This window comes from Ranitomeya imitator, chromosome 1 (assembly GCF_032444005.1).
Source record: "Ranitomeya imitator isolate aRanImi1 chromosome 1, aRanImi1.pri, whole genome shotgun sequence".
Lineage (NCBI taxonomy): Eukaryota > Metazoa > Chordata > Amphibia > Anura > Dendrobatidae > Ranitomeya > Ranitomeya imitator.
This window is the reverse complement of record NC_091282.1, coordinates 847928807-847945837: the sequence shown is the minus strand read 5'-3', so window position 1 is coordinate 847945837 and position 17031 is coordinate 847928807. Positions and strand designations below refer to the sequence as shown.

The 17031-nt window shown below is 33.4% G+C and overlaps 11 non-coding genes across 11 annotated transcripts; all 11 read right to left on the bottom strand.

Moving 5' to 3' along the window:
• Window positions 1-402: 402 nt before the first annotated feature.
• Window positions 403-488, bottom strand: TRNAR-UCU (transfer RNA arginine (anticodon UCU)). Its single transcript is given in 2 exon segments — window positions 403-438; window positions 452-488. It is a non-coding gene; the product is annotated as a tRNA-Arg (tRNA).
• A 1483-nt stretch (window positions 489-1971) lies between these two features.
• On the bottom strand, window positions 1972-2057 carry TRNAR-UCU (transfer RNA arginine (anticodon UCU)). The gene is given in 2 exon segments: window positions 1972-2007; window positions 2021-2057. It is a non-coding gene; the product is annotated as a tRNA-Arg (tRNA).
• A 1484-nt stretch (window positions 2058-3541) lies between these two features.
• TRNAR-UCU (transfer RNA arginine (anticodon UCU)) lies at window positions 3542-3627 on the bottom strand. The gene is given in 2 exon segments: window positions 3542-3577; window positions 3591-3627. It is a non-coding gene; the product is annotated as a tRNA-Arg (tRNA).
• A 1484-nt stretch (window positions 3628-5111) lies between these two features.
• TRNAR-UCU (transfer RNA arginine (anticodon UCU)) lies at window positions 5112-5197 on the bottom strand. The gene is given in 2 exon segments: window positions 5112-5147; window positions 5161-5197. It is a non-coding gene; the product is annotated as a tRNA-Arg (tRNA).
• Window positions 5198-6662: 1465 nt separating this feature from the next.
• TRNAR-UCU (transfer RNA arginine (anticodon UCU)) lies at window positions 6663-6748 on the bottom strand. Its single transcript is given in 2 exon segments — window positions 6663-6698; window positions 6712-6748. It is a non-coding gene; the product is annotated as a tRNA-Arg (tRNA).
• A 1465-nt stretch (window positions 6749-8213) lies between these two features.
• Window positions 8214-8299, bottom strand: TRNAR-UCU (transfer RNA arginine (anticodon UCU)). Its single transcript is given in 2 exon segments — window positions 8214-8249; window positions 8263-8299. It is a non-coding gene; the product is annotated as a tRNA-Arg (tRNA).
• Window positions 8300-9782: 1483 nt separating this feature from the next.
• Window positions 9783-9868, bottom strand: TRNAR-UCU (transfer RNA arginine (anticodon UCU)). Its single transcript is given in 2 exon segments — window positions 9783-9818; window positions 9832-9868. It is a non-coding gene; the product is annotated as a tRNA-Arg (tRNA).
• Window positions 9869-11352: 1484 nt separating this feature from the next.
• On the bottom strand, window positions 11353-11438 carry TRNAR-UCU (transfer RNA arginine (anticodon UCU)). The gene is given in 2 exon segments: window positions 11353-11388; window positions 11402-11438. It is a non-coding gene; the product is annotated as a tRNA-Arg (tRNA).
• Window positions 11439-12903: 1465 nt separating this feature from the next.
• TRNAR-UCU (transfer RNA arginine (anticodon UCU)) lies at window positions 12904-12989 on the bottom strand. Its single transcript is given in 2 exon segments — window positions 12904-12939; window positions 12953-12989. It is a non-coding gene; the product is annotated as a tRNA-Arg (tRNA).
• Window positions 12990-14716: 1727 nt separating this feature from the next.
• TRNAR-UCU (transfer RNA arginine (anticodon UCU)) lies at window positions 14717-14802 on the bottom strand. The gene is given in 2 exon segments: window positions 14717-14752; window positions 14766-14802. It is a non-coding gene; the product is annotated as a tRNA-Arg (tRNA).
• A 1483-nt stretch (window positions 14803-16285) lies between these two features.
• TRNAR-UCU (transfer RNA arginine (anticodon UCU)) lies at window positions 16286-16371 on the bottom strand. The gene is given in 2 exon segments: window positions 16286-16321; window positions 16335-16371. It is a non-coding gene; the product is annotated as a tRNA-Arg (tRNA).
• Between the last annotated feature and the right edge of the window lie 660 nt (window positions 16372-17031).

Here is a 17031-nt window from a genome sequence, read left to right as displayed (position 1 = left end):
TGATTGTGCCAAATTTGCATTTTGTTAAGTTATAGTTGAAAAATAAGCCAAAAATATCTAGAAACCCCAAATCCAGACAGTAGAAATCGTAAAGAAATATCTTATAAACACATAAAAAATCAACTTTTAAAAAGGTTCAAATTAAAAAAAGAACTTGGGACTACTGAAAACAGGACATAGAACACCAAACACTAGACCAAAAATATGCAATAATGAATTGTGCCCTATCTGCTATCCTTTGGGTCAATGAGCCTTCAGTATCTGCTCTTTCTACATTCTTTGACAAGTTCAAACCTAAATACGACTTCTAATTTTCTCTAAACATTAATACTTTTTTTTTCCTTTTTCATATTTCCAACAACAACTGAGACAAAGTATAAATGTCACACAAACTTCAAAATACGACTCTGGTGGGACTCGAACCCACAACCTTTGAATCACATCAGTTCCCTAGAAGTCCAATGCGCTATCCATTGCGCCACAGAGCCCAAGTCTTTTACTTGAAGTAGGTGTTTTGTCAAATCTAGACACTCAACATTTTCCAGATGACTGGTAACAGAAAGATTTCTTTTCTCTTTGCAATTTTACTTTTGTTTTCCTATTTGTAAAGTTAAAACTGATCAGAAAGAAAAAGCATATAATGTAAAAGAGAAAGATCTATTTCATAATAAAACTCATTACATGCACTTTTTTAGTCTTATATGCCAGGAGTTAATTTTAAATTATTAACAGAGTTCCCTGTTGGTAAAGTGTGGGACAATAATGTATGCAAGACTACAAAAGGGGTTCCTTTGGTTGGTTTCTAACTCTCAAGCTTTGATCTTTTTTACTTTCTACATCTTCAATGCAGTAGCCACTGAGCCTCAGAAACTTAATCCGAGAAAAATGGCTTGGAACATCAGTTTCGTTGCACGCTAATGGGACACTGGTTTGGGAAGGATATTAGTCAAAACAAAGGAAATAATTTTAGCTATATGATAAGACTATCAGAGAACATTTGTTTTAGTCCAAATTAATGCTAGTAAATTTTCTGGAGTGCTCCTGTAGATATCCTGACTTTAGCAGTCAGCTATGCTTTTCTTTAGAAGTTTTTCCTTTCCTCATTTTTTCCTTTTACAGTTTTTCTAAAAATATCTAGGACTGTACATTAATGGCCAAAAATTTTCAGACTGATACAAAATTTGGCTTTCACAAAGTTTACTGCTTCAGATTTTATAGTGGTAATTTGTGTTAACTCTAGATTATTATGAAAAGAGATCAGATGATTTGTCCAAAATTATAAACTAATTTCTTACCATAAAAATAAACTTAATAACAAAAAACTAATTTCCGCTGAATTTCAGCTCTCCAAAAATTACCTACTTACATGAATTCAGTGATCTCGTTAGCGAAGCAGAAAGTGTTTATGAGGACAAGGCAGCTGATATCACTCTGTTCTCATCTTTAAACTTGTTTTGCCACTTTTTAGCCAAAGAATGTCCACGTTTTGCATAATGACCTAAAATTCATAACAAAAAAACATATCATCAATCTATGGATGGACTGGAGTATGCTTGTGCCAAATTTGCATTTTGTTAAGTTATAGTTGAAAAATAAGCCAAAAATATCTAGAAACCCCAAATCCAGACAGTAGAGATCGTAAAGAAATATCTTATAAACACATACAAAATCAACTTTTAAAAAGGTTCAAATTAAAAAAAGAACTTGGGACTACTGAAAACAGGACATAGAACACCAAACACTAGACCAAAAATATGCAATAATGAATTGTGCCCTATCTGCTATCCTTTGGGTCGATGAGCCTTCAGTATCTGCTCTTTCTACGTTCTTTGACAAGTTCAAACCTAAATACGACTTCTAATTTTCTCTAAACATTAATATGAAGCCCAGATCTGATACCTTAACTTTTCCTTTTTCATATTTCCAACAACAACTGAGACAAAGTATAAATGTCACACAAACTTCAAAATACGACTCTGGTGGGACTCGAACCCACAACCTTTGAATCACATCAGTTCCCTAGAAGTCCAATGCGCTATCCATTGCGCCACAGAGCCACAAGTCTTTTACTTGAAGTAGGTGTTTTGTCAAATCTAGACACTCAACATTTTCCTGATGACTGGTAACAGAAAGATTTCTTTTCTTTTTGCAATTTTACTCTTGTTTTCCTATTTGTAAAGTTAAAACTGATCAGAAAGAAAAAGCATATAATGTAAAAGAGAAAGATCTATTTCATAATAAAACTCATTACATGCACTTTTTTAGTCTTATATGCCAGGAGTTAATTTTAAATTATTAACAGAGTTCCCTGTTGGTAAAGTGTGGGACAATAATGTATGCAAGACTACAAAAGGGGTTCCTTTGGTTGGTTTCTAACTCTCAAGCTTTGATCTTTTTTACTTTCTACATCTTCAATGCAGTAGCCACTGAGCCTCAGAAACTTAATCCGAGAAAAATGGCTTGGAACATCAGTTTTGTTGCACGCTAATGGGACACTGGTTTGGGAAGGATATTAGTCAAAACAAAGGAAATAATTTTAGCTATATGATAAGACTATCAGAGAACATTTGTTTTAGTCCAAATTAATGCTGGTAAATTTTCTGGAGTGCTCCTGTAGATATCCTGACTTTAGCAGTCAGCTATGCTTTTCTTTAGAAGTTTTTCCTTTCCTCATTTTTTCCTTTTACAGTTTTTCTAAAAATATCTAGGACTGTACATTAATGGCCAAAAATTTTCAGACTGATACAAAATTTGGCTTTCACAAAGTTTACTGCTTCAGATTTTATAGTGGTAATTTGTGTTAACTCTAGATTATTATGAAAAGAGATCAGATGATTTGTCCAAAATTATAAACTAATTTCTTACCATAAAAATATACTTAATCACAAAAAACTAATTTCCGCTGAATTTCAGCTCTCCAAAAATTACCTACTTACATGAATTCAGTGATCTCGTTAGCGAAGCAGAAAGTGTTTATGAGGACAAGGCAGCTGATATCACTCTGTTCTCATCTTTAAACTTGTTTTGCCACTTTTTAGCCAAAGAATGTCCACGTTTTGCATAATGACCTAAAATTCATAACAAAAAAACATATCATCAATCTATGGATGGACTGGAGTATGCTTGTGCCAAATTTGCATTTTGTTAAGTTATAGTTGAAAAATAAGCCAAAAATATCTAGAAACCCCAAATCCAGACAGTAGAGATCGTAAAGAAATATCTTATAAACACATACAAAATCAACTTTTAAAAAGGTTCAAATTAAAAAAAGAACTTGGGACTACTGAAAACAGGACATAGAACACCAAACACTAGACCAAAAATATGCAATAATGAATTGTGCCCTATCTGCTATCCTTTGGGTCGATGAGCCTTCAGTATCTGCTCTTTCTACGTTCTTTGACAAGTTCAAACCTAAATACGACTTCTAATTTTCTCTAAACATTAATATGAAGCCCAGATCTGATACCTTAACTTTTCCTTTTTCATATTTCCAACAACAACTGAGACAAAGTATAAATGTCACACAAACTTCAAAATACGACTCTGGTGGGACTCGAACCCACAACCTTTGAATCACATCAGTTCCCTAGAAGTCCAATGCGCTATCCATTGCGCCACAGAGCCACAAGTCTTTTACTTGAAGTAGGTGTTTTGTCAAATCTAGACACTCAACATTTTCCTGATGACTGGTAACAGAAAGATTTCTTTTCTTTTTGCAATTTTACTTTTGTTTTCCTATTTGTAAAGTTAAAACTGATCAGAAAGAAAAAGCATATAATGTAAAAGAGAAAGATCTATTTAATAATAAAACTCATTACATGCACTTTTTTAGTCTTATATGCCAGGAGTTAATTTTAAATTACTAACAGAGTTCCCTGTTGGTAAAGTGTGGGACAGTAATGTATGCAAGACTACAAAAGGGGTTCCTTTGGTTGGTTTCTAACTCTCAAGCTTTGATCTTTTTTACTTTCTACATCTTCAATGCAGTAGCCACTGAGCCTCAGAAACGTAATCCGAGAAAAATGGCTTGGAACATCAGTTTCGTTGCACGCTAATGGGACACTGGTTTGGGAAGGATATTAGTCAAAACAAAGGAAATAATTTTAGCCATATGATAAGACTATCAGAGAACATTTGTTTTAGTCCAAATTAATGCTGGTAAATTTTCTGGAGTGCTCCTGTAGATATCCTGACTTTAGCAGTCAGCTATGCTTTTCTTTAGAAGTTTTTCCTTTCCTCATTTTTTCCTTTTACAGTTTTTCTAAAAATATCTAGGACTGTACATTAATGGCCAAAAGTTTTCAGACTGATACAAAATTTGGCTTTCACAAAGTTTACTGCTTCAGATTTTATAGTGGTAATTTGTGTTAACTCTAGATTATTATGAAAAGAGATCAGATGATTTGTCCAAAATTGTAAACTAATTTCTTACCATAAAAATAAACTTAATCACAAAAAACTAATTTCCGCTGAATTTCAGATCTCCAAAAATTACCTACTTACATGAATTCAGTGATCTCGTTAGCGAAGCAGAAAGTGTTTATGAGGACAAGGCAGCTGATATCACTCTGTTCTCATCTTTAAACTTGTTTTGCCACTTTTTAGCCAAAGAATGTCCACGTTTTGCATAATGACCTAAAATTCATAACAAAAAAACATATCATCAATCTATGGATGGACTGGAGTATGCTTGTGCCAAATTTGCATTTTGTTAAGTTATAGTTGAAAAATAAGCCAAAAATATCTAGAAACCCCAAATCCAGACAGTAGAGATCGTAAAGAAATATCTTATAAACACATACAAAATCAACTTTTAAAAAGGTTCAAATTAAAAAAAGAACTTGGGACTACTGAAAACAGGACATAGAACACCAAACACTAGACCAAAAATATGCAATAATGAATTGTGCCCTATCTGCTATCCTTTGGGTCGATGAGCCTTCAGTATCTGCTCTTTCTACGTTCTTTGACAAGTTCAAACCTAAATACGACTTCTAATTTTCTCTAAACATTAATATGAAGCCCAGATCTGATACCTTAACTTTTCCTTTTTCATATTTCCAACAACAACTGAGACAAAGTATAAATGTCACACAAACTTCAAAATACGACTCTGGTGGGACTCGAACCCACAACCTTTGAATCACATCAGTTCCCTAGAAGTCCAATGCGCTATCCATTGCGCCACAGAGCCACAAGTCTTTTACTTGAAGTAGGTGTTTTGTCAAATCTAGACACTCAACATTTTCCTGATGACTGGCAACAGAAATATTTCTTTTCTTTTTGCAATTTTACTCTTGTTTTCCTATTTGTAAAGTTAAAACTGATCAGAAAGAAAAAGCATATAATGTAAAAGAGAAAGATCTATTTCATAATAAAACTCATTACATGCACTTTTTTAGTCTTATATGCCAGGAGTTAATTTTAAATTACTAACAGAGTTCCCTGTTGGTAAAGTGTGGGACAATAATGTATGCAAGACTACAAAAGGGGTTCCTTTGGTTGGTTTCTAACTCTCAAGCTTTGATCTTTTTTACTTTCTACATCTTCAATGCAGTAGCCACTGAGCCTCAGAAACTTAATCCGAGAAAAATGGCTTGGAACATCAGTTTCGTTGCACGCTAATGGGACACTGGTTTGGGAAGGATATTAGTCAAAACAAAGGAAATAATTTTAGCTATATGATAAGACTATCAGAGAACATTTGTTTTAGTCCAAATTAATGCTGGTAAATTTTCTGGAGTGCTCCTGTAGATATCCTGACTTTAGCAGTCAGCTATGCTTTTCTTTAGAAGTTTTTCCTTTCCTCATTTTTTCCTTTTACAGTTTTTCTAAAAATATCTAGGACTGTACATTAATGGCCAAAAGTTTTCAGACTGATACAAAATTTGGCTTTCACAAAGTTTACTGCTTCAGATTTTATAGTGGTAATTTGTGTTAAGTCTAGATTATTATGAAAAGAGATCAGATGATTTGTCCAAAATTATAAACTAATTTCTTACCATAAAAATAAACTTAATCACAAAAAACTAATTTCTGCTGAATTTCAGCTCTCCAAAAATTACCTACTTACATGAATTCAGTGATCTCGTTAGCGAAGCAGAAAGTGTTTATGAGGACAAGGCAGCTGATATCACTCTGTTCTTATCTTTAAACTTGTTTTGCCACTTTTTAGCCAAAGAATGTCCACGTTTTGCATAATGACCTAAAATTCATAACAAAAAAACATATCATCAATCTATGGATGGACTGGAGTATGCTTGTGCCAAATTTGCATTTTGTTAAGTTATAGTTGAAAAATAAGCCAAAAATATCTAGAAACCCCAAATCCAGACAGTAGAGATCGTAAAGAAATATCTTATAAACACATACAAAATCAACTTTTAAAAAGGTTCAAATTAAAAAAAGAACTTGGGACTACTGAAAACAGGACATAGAACACCAAACACTAGACCAAAAATATGCAATAATGAATTGTGCCCTATCTGCTATCCTTTGGGTCAATGAGCCTTCAGTATCTGCTCTTTCTACATTCTTTGACAAGTTCAAACCTAAATACGACTTCTAATTTTCTCTAAACATTAATACTTTTTTTTTCCTTTTTCATATTTCCAACAACAACTGAGACAAAGTATAAATGTCACACAAACTTCAAAATACGACTCTGGTGGGACTCGAACCCACAACCTTTGAATCACATCAGTTCCCTAGAAGTCCAATGCGCTATCCATTGCGCCACAGAGCCACAAGTCTTTTACTTGAAGTAGGTGTTTTGTCAAATCTAGACACTCAACATTTTCCTGATGACTGGTAACAGAAAGATTTCTTTTCTTTTTGCAATTTTACTTTTGTTTTCCTATTTGTAAAGTTAAAACTGATCAGAAAGAAAAAGCATATAATGTAAAAGAGAAAGATCTATTTAATAATAAAACTCATTACATGCACTTTTTTAGTCTTATATGCCAGGAGTTAATTTTAAATTACTAACAGAGTTCCCTGTTGGTAAAGTGTGGGACAGTAATGTATGCAAGACTACAAAAGGGGTTCCTTTGGTTGGTTTCTAACTCTCAAGCTTTGATCTTTTTTACTTTCTACATCTTCAATGCAGTAGCCACTGAGCCTCAGAAACGTAATCCGAGAAAAATGGCTTGGAACATCAGTTTCGTTGCACGCTAATGGGACACTGGTTTGGGAAGGATATTAGTCAAAACAAAGGAAATAATTTTAGCCATATGATAAGACTATCAGAGAACATTTGTTTTAGTCCAAATTAATGCTGGTAAATTTTCTGGAGTGCTCCTGTAGATATCCTGACTTTAGCAGTCAGCTATGCTTTTCTTTAGAAGTTTTTCCTTTCCTCATTTTTTCCTTTTACAGTTTTTCTAAAAATATCTAGGACTGTACATTAATGGCCAAAAGTTTTCAGACTGATACAAAATTTGGCTTTCACAAAGTTTACTGCTTCAGCTTTTATAGTGGTAATTTGTGTTAACTCTAGATTATTATGAAAAGAGATCAGATGATTTGTCCAAAATTGTAAACTAATTTCTTACCATAAAAATAAACTTAATCACAAAAAACTAATTTCCGCTGAATTTCAGATCTCCAAAAATTACCTACTTACATGAATTCAGTGATCTCGTTAGCGAAGCAGAAAGTGTTTATGAGGACAAGGCAGCTGATATCACTCTGTTCTCATCTTTAAACTTGTTTTGCCACTTTTTAGCCAAAGAATGTCCACGTTTTGCATAATGACCTAAAATTCATAACAAAAAAACATATCATCAATCTATGGATGGACTGGAGTATGATTGTGCCAAATTTGCATTTTGTTAAGTTATAGTTGAAAAATAAGCCAAAAATATCTAGAAACCCCAAATCCAGACAGTAGAAATCGTAAAGAAATATCTTATAAACACATAAAAAATCAACTTTTAAAAAGGTTCAAATTAAAAAAAGAACTTGGGACTACTGAAAACAGGACATAGAACACCAAACACTAGACCAAAAATATGCAATAATGAATTGTGCCCTATCTGCTATCCTTTGGGTCAATGAGCCTTCAGTATCTGCTCTTTCTACATTCTTTGACAAGTTCAAACCTAAATACGACTTCTAATTTTCTCTAAACATTAATACTTTTTTTTTCCTTTTTCATATTTCCAACAACAACTGAGACAAAGTATAAATGTCACACAAACTTCAAAATACGACTCTGGTGGGACTCGAACCCACAACCTTTGAATCACATCAGTTCCCTAGAAGTCCAATGCGCTATCCATTGCGCCACAGAGCCCAAGTCTTTTACTTGAAGTAGGTGTTTTGTCAAATCTAGACACTCAACATTTTCCAGATGACTGGTAACAGAAAGATTTCTTTTCTCTTTGCAATTTTACTTTTGTTTTCCTATTTGTAAAGTTAAAACTGATCAGAAAGAAAAAGCATATAATGTAAAAGAGAAAGATCTATTTCATAATAAAACTCATTACATGCACTTTTTTAGTCTTATATGCCAGGAGTTAATTTTAAATTATTAACAGAGTTCCCTGTTGGTAAAGTGTGGGACAATAATGTATGCAAGACTACAAAAGGGGTTCCTTTGGTTGGTTTCTAACTCTCAAGCTTTGATCTTTTTTACTTTCTACATCTTCAATGCAGTAGCCACTGAGCCTCAGAAACTTAATCCGAGAAAAATGGCTTGGAACATCAGTTTCGTTGCACGCTAATGGGACACTGGTTTGGGAAGGATATTAGTCAAAACAAAGGAAATAATTTTAGCTATATGATAAGACTATCAGAGAACATTTGTTTTAGTCCAAATTAATGCTAGTAAATTTTCTGGAGTGCTCCTGTAGATATCCTGACTTTAGCAGTCAGCTATGCTTTTCTTTAGAAGTTTTTCCTTTCCTCATTTTTTCCTTTTACAGTTTTTCTAAAAATATCTAGGACTGTACATTAATGGCCAAAAATTTTCAGACTGATACAAAATTTGGCTTTCACAAAGTTTACTGCTTCAGATTTTATAGTGGTAATTTGTGTTAACTCTAGATTATTATGAAAAGAGATCAGATGATTTGTCCAAAATTATAAACTAATTTCTTACCATAAAAATAAACTTAATAACAAAAAACTAATTTCCGCTGAATTTCAGCTCTCCAAAAATTACCTACTTACATGAATTCAGTGATCTCGTTAGCGAAGCAGAAAGTGTTTATGAGGACAAGGCAGCTGATATCACTCTGTTCTCATCTTTAAACTTGTTTTGCCACTTTTTAGCCAAAGAATGTCCACGTTTTGCATAATGACCTAAAATTCATAACAAAAAAACATATCATCAATCTATGGATGGACTGGAGTATGCTTGTGCCAAATTTGCATTTTGTTAAGTTATAGTTGAAAAATAAGCCAAAAATATCTAGAAACCCCAAATCCAGACAGTAGAGATCGTAAAGAAATATCTTATAAACACATACAAAATCAACTTTTAAAAAGGTTCAAATTAAAAAAAGAACTTGGGACTACTGAAAACAGGACATAGAACACCAAACACTAGACCAAAAATATGCAATAATGAATTGTGCCCTATCTGCTATCCTTTGGGTCGATGAGCCTTCAGTATCTGCTCTTTCTACGTTCTTTGACAAGTTCAAACCTAAATACGACTTCTAATTTTCTCTAAACATTAATATGAAGCCCAGATCTGATACCTTAACTTTTCCTTTTTCATATTTCCAACAACAACTGAGACAAAGTATAAATGTCACACAAACTTCAAAATACGACTCTGGTGGGACTCGAACCCACAACCTTTGAATCACATCAGTTCCCTAGAAGTCCAATGCGCTATCCATTGCGCCACAGAGCCACAAGTCTTTTACTTGAAGTAGGTGTTTTGTCAAATCTAGACACTCAACATTTTCCTGATGACTGGTAACAGAAAGATTTCTTTTCTTTTTGCAATTTTACTCTTGTTTTCCTATTTGTAAAGTTAAAACTGATCAGAAAGAAAAAGCATATAATGTAAAAGAGAAAGATCTATTTCATAATAAAACTCATTACATGCACTTTTTTAGTCTTATATGCCAGGAGTTAATTTTAAATTATTAACAGAGTTCCCTGTTGGTAAAGTGTGGGACAATAATGTATGCAAGACTACAAAAGGGGTTCCTTTGGTTGGTTTCTAACTCTCAAGCTTTGATCTTTTTTACTTTCTACATCTTCAATGCAGTAGCCACTGAGCCTCAGAAACTTAATCCGAGAAAAATGGCTTGGAACATCAGTTTCGTTGCACGCTAATGGGACACTGGTTTGGGAAGGATATTAGTCAAAACAAAGGAAATAATTTTAGCTATATGATAAGACTATCAGAGAACATTTGTTTTAGTCCAAATTAATGCTGGTAAATTTTCTGGAGTGCTCCTGTAGATATCCTGACTTTAGCAGTCAGCTATGCTTTTCTTTAGAAGTTTTTCCTTTCCTCATTTTTTCCTTTTACAGTTTTTCTAAAAATATCTAGGACTGTACATTAATGGCCAAAAATTTTCAGACTGATACAAAATTTGGCTTTCACAAAGTTTACTGCTTCAGATTTTATAGTGGTAATTTGTGTTAACTCTAGATTATTATGAAAAGAGATCAGATGATTTGTCCAAAATTATAAACTAATTTCTTACCATAAAAATATACTTAATCACAAAAAACTAATTTCCGCTGAATTTCAGCTCTCCAAAAATTACCTACTTACATGAATTCAGTGATCTCGTTAGCGAAGCAGAAAGTGTTTATGAGGACAAGGCAGCTGATATCACTCTGTTCTCATCTTTAAACTTGTTTTGCCACTTTTTAGCCAAAGAATGTCCACGTTTTGCATAATGACCTAAAATTCATAACAAAAAAACATATCATCAATCTATGGATGGACTGGAGTATGCTTGTGCCAAATTTGCATTTTGTTAAGTTATAGTTGAAAAATAAGCCAAAAATATCTAGAAACCCCAAATCCAGACAGTAGAGATCGTAAAGAAATATCTTATAAACACATACAAAATCAACTTTTAAAAAGGTTCAAATTAAAAAAAGAACTTGGGACTACTGAAAACAGGACATAGAACACCAAACACTAGACCAAAAATATGCAATAATGAATTGTGCCCTATCTGCTATCCTTTGGGTCGATGAGCCTTCAGTATCTGCTCTTTCTACGTTCTTTGACAAGTTCAAACCTAAATACGACTTCTAATTTTCTCTAAACATTAATATGAAGCCCAGATCTGATACCTTAACTTTTCCTTTTTCATATTTCCAACAACAACTGAGACAAAGTATAAATGTCACACAAACTTCAAAATACGACTCTGGTGGGACTCGAACCCACAACCTTTGAATCACATCAGTTCCCTAGAAGTCCAATGCGCTATCCATTGCGCCACAGAGCCACAAGTCTTTTACTTGAAGTAGGTGTTTTGTCAAATCTAGACACTCAACATTTTCCTGATGACTGGTAACAGAAAGATTTCTTTTCTTTTTGCAATTTTACTCTTGTTTTCCTATTTGTAAAGTTAAAACTGATCAGAAAGAAAAAGCATATAATGTAAAAGAGAAAGATCTATTTCATAATAAAACTCATTACATGCACTTTTTTAGTCTTATATGCCAGGAGTTAATTTTAAATTACTAACAGAGTTCCCTGTTGGTAAAGTGTGGGACAATAATGTATGCAAGACTACAAAAGGGGTTCCTTTGGTTGGTTTCTAACTCTCAAGCTTTGATCTTTTTTACTTTCTACATCTTCAATGCAGTAGCCACTGAGCCTCAGAAACTTAATCCGAGAAAAATGGCTTGGAACATCAGTTTCGTTGCACGCTAATGGGACACTGGTTTGGGAAGGATATTAGTCAAAACAAAGGAAATAATTTTAGCCATATGATAAGACTATCAGAGAACATTTGTTTTAGTCCAAATTAATGCTGGTAAATTTTCTGGAGTGCTCCTGTAGATATCCTGACTTTAGCAGTCAGCTATGCTTTTCTTTAGAAGTTTTTCCTTTCCTCATTTTTTCCTTTTACAGTTTTTCTAAAAATATCTAGGACTGTACATTAATGGCCACAAGTTTTCAGACTGATACAAAATTTGGCTTTCACAAAGTTTACTGCTTCAGATTTTATAGTGGTAATTTGTGTTAAGTCTAGATTATTATGAAAAGAGATCAGATGATTTGTCCAAAATTATAAACTAATTTCTTACCATAAAAATAAACTTAATCACAAAAAACTAATTTCTGCTGAATTTCAGCTCTCCAAAAATTACCTACTTACATGAATTCAGTGATCTCGTTAGCGAAGCAGAAAGTGTTTATGAGGACAAGGCAGCTGATATCACTCTGTTCTCATCTTTAAACTTGTTTTGCCACTTTTTAGCCAAAGAATGTCCACGTTTTGCATAATGACCTAAAATTCATAACAAAAAAACATATCATCAATCTATGGATGGACTGGAGTATGCTTGTGCCAAATTTGCATTTTGTTAAGTTATAGTTGAAAAATAAGCCAAAAATATCTAGAAACCCCAAATCCAGACAGTAGAGATCGTAAAGAAATATCTTATAAACACATAAAAAATCAACTTTTAAAAAGGTTCAAATTAAAAAAAGAACTTGGGACTACTGAAAACAGGACATAGAACACCAAACACTAGACCAAAAATATGCAATAATGAATTGTGCCCTATCTGCTATCCTTTGGGTCAATGAGCCTTCAGTATCTGCTCTTTCTACATTCTTTGACAAGTTCAAACCTAAACACGACTTCTAATTTTCTCTAAACATTAATACTTTTTTTTTCCTTTTTCATATTTCCAACAACAACTGAGACAAAGTATAAATGTCACACAAACTTCAAAATACGACTCTGGTGGGACTCGAACCCACAACCTTTGAATCACATCAGTTCCCTAGAAGTCCAATGCGCTATCCATTGCGCCACAGAGCCCAAGTCTTTTACTTGAAGTAGGTGTTTTGTCAAATCTAGACACTCAACATTTTCCTGATGACTGGTAACAGAAAGATTTATTTTCTTTTTGCAATTTTACTTTTGTTTTCCTATTTGTAAAGTTAAAACTGATCAGAAAGAAAAAGCATATAATGTAAAAGAGAAAGATCTATTTAATAATAAAACTCATTACATGCACTTTTTTAGTCTTATATGCCAGGAGTTAATTTTAAATTACTAACAGAGTTCCCTGTTGGTAAAGTGTGGGACAGTAATGTATGCAAGACTACAAAAGGGGTTCCTTTGGTTGGTTTCTAACTCTCAAGCTTTGATCTTTTTTACTTTCTACATCTTCAATGCAGTAGCCACTGAGCCTCAGAAACGTAATCCGAGAAAAATGGCTTGGAACATCAGTTTCGTTGCACGCTAATGGGACACTGGTTTGGGAAGGATATTAGTCAAAACAAAGGAAATAATTTTAGCCATATGATAAGACTATCAGAGAACATTTGTTTTAGTCCAAATTAATGCTGGTAAATTTTCTGGAGTGCTCCTGTAGATATCCTGACTTTAGCAGTCAGCTATGCTTTTCTTTAGAAGTTTTTCCTTTCCTCATTTTTTCCTTTTACAGATTTTCTAAAAATATCTAGGACTGTACATTAATGGCCAAAAGTTTTCAGACTGATACAAAATTTGGCTTTCACAAAGTTTACTGCTTCAGATTTTATAGTGGTAATTTGTGTTAACTCTAGATTATTATGAAAAGAGATCAGATGATTTGTCCAAAATTGTAAACTAATTTCTTACCATAAAAATAAACTTAATCACAAAAAACTAATTTCCGCTGAATTTCAGATCTCCAAAAATTACCTACTTACATGAATTCAGTGATCTCGTTAGCGAAGCAGAAAGTGTTTATGAGGACAAGGCAGCTGATATCACTCTGTTCTCATCTTTAAACTTGTTTTGCCACTTTTTAGCCAAAGAATGTCCACGTTTTGCATAATGACCTAAAATTCATAACAAAAAAACATATCATCAATCTATGGATGGACTGGAGTATGATTGTGCCAAATTTGCATTTTGTTAAGTTATAGTTGAAAAATAAGCCAAAAATATCTAGAAACCCCAAATCCAGACAGTAGAAATCGTAAAGAAATATCTTATAAACACATAAAAAATCAACTTTTAAAAAGGTTCAAATTAAAAAAAGAACTTGGGACTACTGAAAACAGGACATAGAACACCAAACACTAGACCAAAAATATGCAATAATGAATTGTGCCCTATCTGCTATCCTTTGGGTCAATGAGCCTTCAGTATCTGCTCTTTCTACATTCTTTGACAAGTTCAAACCTAAATACGACTTCTAATTTTCTCTAAACATTAATACTTTTTTTTTCCTTTTTCATATTTCCAACAACAACTGAGACAAAGTATAAATGTCACACAGCCTTGCAGCGCTGGGGTCCTGGGTTCTAATCCCACCCAGGACAACATCTGCAAAGAGTTTGTATGTTCTCTCCGTGTTTGCGTGGGTTTCCTCCGGGCACTCCGGTTTCCTCCCACATTCAAAAGACATACTGATAGGGATTCTAGATTGTGAGCCCTATCGGGGACAGTGATGATAATGTGTGCAAAAACTGTAAAGCGCTGCGGAATATGTTAGCGCTATATAAAAATAAAGATTATTATTATTATTATTATTATTATTAAACTTCAAAATACGACTCTGGTGGGACTCGAACCCACAACCTTTGAATCACATCAGATCCCTAGAAGTCCAATGCGCTATCCATTGCGCCACAGAGCCCAAGTCTTTTACTTGAAGTAGGTGTTTTGTCAAATCTAGACACTCAACATTTTCCAGATGACTGGTAACAGAAAGATTTCTTTTCTCTTTGCAATTTTACTTTTGTTTTCCTATTTGTAAAGTTAAAACTGATCAGAAAGAAAAAGCATATAATGTAAAAGAGAAAGATCTATTTCATAATAAAACTCATTACATGCACTTTTTTAGTCTTATATGCCAGGAGTTAATTTTAAATTATTAACAGAGTTCCCTGTTGGTAAAGTGTGGGACAATAATGTATGCAAGACTACAAAAGGGGTTCCTTTGGTTGGTTTCTAACTCTCAAGCTTTGATCTTTTTTACTTTCTACATCTTCAATGCAGTAGCCACTGAGCCTCAGAAACTTAATCCGAGAAAAATGGCTTGGAACATCAGTTTCGTTGCACGCTAATGGGACACTGGTTTGGGAAGGATATTAGTCAAAACAAAGGAAATAATTTTAGCTATATGATAAGACTATCAGAGAACATTTGTTTTAGTCCAAATTAATGCTAGTAAATTTTCTGGAGTGCTCCTGTAGATATCCTGACTTTAGCAGTCAGCTATGCTTTTCTTTAGAAGTTTTTCCTTTCCTCATTTTTTCCTTTTACAGTTTTTGTAAAAATATCTAGGACTGTACATTAATGGCCAAAAATTTTCAGACTGATACAAAATTTGGCTTTCACAAAGTTTACTGCTTCAGATTTTATAGTGGTAATTTGTGTTAACTCTAGATTATTATGAAAAGAGATCAGATGATTTGTCCAAAATTATAAACTAATTTCTTACCATAAAAATAAACTTAATCACAAAAAACTAATTTCCGCTGAATTTCAGCTCTCCAAAAATTACCTACTTACATGAATTCAGTGATCTCGTTAGCGAAGCAGAAAGTGTTTATGAGGACAAGGCAGCTGATATCACTCTGTTCTCATCTTTAAACTTGTTTTGCCACTTTTTAGCCAAAGAATGTCCACGTTTTGCATAATGACCTAAAATTCATAACAAAAAAACATATCATCAATCTATGGATGGACTGGAGTATGCTTGTGCCAAATTTGCATTTTGTTAAGTTATAGTTGAAAAATAAGCCAAAAATATCTAGAAACCCCAAATCCAGACAGTAGAGATCGTAAAGAAATATCTTATAAACACATACAAAATCAACTTTTAAAAAGGTTCAAATTAAAAAAAGAACTTGGGACTACTGAAAACAGGACATAGAACACCAAACACTAGACCAAAAATATGCAATAATGAATTGTGCCCTATCTGCTATCCTTTGGGTCGATGAGCCTTCAGTATCTGCTCTTTCTACGTTCTTTGACAAGTTCAAACCTAAATACGACTTCTAATTTTCTCTAAACATTAATATGAAGCCCAGATCTGATACCTTAACTTTTCCTTTTTCATATTTCCAACAACAACTGAGACAAAGTATAAATGTCACACAAACTTCAAAATACGACTCTGGTGGGACTCGAACCCACAACCTTTGAATCACATCAGTTCCCTAGAAGTCCAATGCGCTATCCATTGCGCCACAGAGCCCAAGTCTTTTACTTGAAGTAGGTGTTTTGTCAAATCTAGACACTCAACATTTTCCAGATGACTGGTAACAGAAAGATTTCTTTTCTCTTTGCAATTTTACTTTTGTTTTCCTATTTGTAAAGTTAAAACTGATCAGAAAGAAAAAGCATATAATGTAAAAGAGAAAGATCTATTTCATAATAAAACTCATTACATGCACTTTTTTAGTCTTATATGCCAGGAGTTAATTTTAAATTATTAACAGAGTTCCCTGTTGGTAAAGTGTGGGACAATAATGTATGCAAGACTACAAAAGGGGTTCCTTTGGTTGGTTTCTAACTCTCAAGCTTTGATCTTTTTTACTTTCTACATCTTCAATGCAGTAGCCACTGAGCCTCAGAAACTTAATCCGAGAAAAATGGCTTGGAACATCAGTTTCGTTGCACGCTAATGGGACACTGGTTTGGGAAGGATATTAGTCAAAACAAAGGAAATAATTTTAGCTATATGATAAGACTATCAGAGAACATTTGTTTTAGTCCAAATTAATGCTAGTAAATTTTCTGGAGTGCTCCTGTAGATATCCTGACTTTAGCAGTCAGCTATGCTTTTCTTTAGAAGTTTTTCCTTTCCTCATTTTTTCCTTTTACAGTTTTTCTAAAAATATCTAGGACTGTACAT